We start from the raw sequence: 1,576 nt of genomic DNA on the forward strand, positions 1-1,576 counted from the left end.
ATTTCGGCCGAGGACGAGCTGCGGGAACTCCCCGTCGACTTTTCCGAGGGGGTGGAAGACAACTGACTGCTCGTGTACTTCTCGTCGTACTTGCCCAGCGCTGGCCGTCGCGAGGACGCAACTTCCTTCTTGCTGTCATCTCCTCCCGGTCGATCCAGCCGGTGAGCTCTCTTCGTGCGGAGGCTGCTGCGATCCTTTGGTCTCTCCTTCGTCGTCTTCACCTCCGACACGTCTCCTCTGTCGTCTCTGGGGGACGACGATTTACTATCTCCCTCGGTAACTCTGGGGCTTGAGTTCTCCTTGTCGCAGTCTCCTTCCTTATCGCTAGCATTCTCAAGGCGTCCTTCAACCTCTTGCCCTACATCATTAGCAGTTTCCCCCACAATATCCCGGTTGGGAACCTCCGACGGCGGGACTTCCTGACACGTCCCCTCGCCATAAGCTTTGTCCCTTTAACCTGGATCTCTCCGGGGTGAAGACTCGATCCCTCTGGGGCATACTCGACCCATCTCCAGACTGGCGATCTGACTGACTTTGGTGCTCCTCTCGGATCCTGGGCAACCGCTATCCAAATCCCGGGCTTTGATCACAGTCCTCCCCAATGCTAGGTGGTGGGTTGCAGCACCCGCCTTTCCAGGCGGACTGGGGCGAATCGGCCTTATCCAAACCGTTCCCAGCGCCATCTTCCAGCTCCCCTCCGGGGTCGATCAACGGCAAGGCGAGGCCGGCGTCTTCACCCGGCTCGTTCTCCCCGCTGTGTCCCAGCGCCGTGCTGCTGTGCAGCGGGTGGAAGTCCTTCAGGTCGAGGTCCGTCAGGTGGTCCGGCCTCGAAGGGCTGGCTGGAGCCCAGGGACAGGTGGGACCGCGGCGGGACTCATGTTCGAGGAGGAGTGGTAGGAGCCGTGGGGCACGATGGAGCCTATGAGAGATTCCTGCCACATCGTGACCTGAAAAACGAAGGGAGAATTAATACAAGTTTTGTTGGTTTCCTTTGATGTCCCACTCCTCTAACATTACCTAGCTCCTATTTCTACTCTTTAAGTGAATTATTATTATTATTATTATTAATTATTATTATTGTTACTATTATCCAAGCTACAACCCTCGTTGTAAATACATGATGCTACAAGCTCTATAAGGGATGCAACAAGGAAAAATAGCCCAGTGAGAAAAGAAAAACAATGAAACAAACTAAAAGAGAAGTAATGAACAAAATAAAATGTTTTAAGAACAGTAACAACATCAAAACATTATTCATATAGAAAGCCATGAAGAGAGAACTTATGTCAGCCTGTTCAATACAAAACTATTCGCTGCAAGTTTGAAGTTCCACTAATTCAACTGCTCGATTAGGTAGATCCTTCCACAGTCTGGTCACAAGGTGGAATAATGCTTCTAGAAGACTGTATAATATTGAGCCTCATGATGGAGAAGGCCTGACTTCGAACAATTGCATATTACTTACTCGAATTATCCTCGTTTTACGTTAACTTCTCTTTCAAAATTACAGTGCATTAGTTAACCACTTAAAGCGAAGAAATTGTTGGGTAATCTCAGTGTTGTCAGGTGTATGAGG

This window comes from Palaemon carinicauda, chromosome 25, assembly GCF_036898095.1.
Source record: "Palaemon carinicauda isolate YSFRI2023 chromosome 25, ASM3689809v2, whole genome shotgun sequence".
Lineage (NCBI taxonomy): Eukaryota > Metazoa > Arthropoda > Malacostraca > Decapoda > Palaemonidae > Palaemon > Palaemon carinicauda.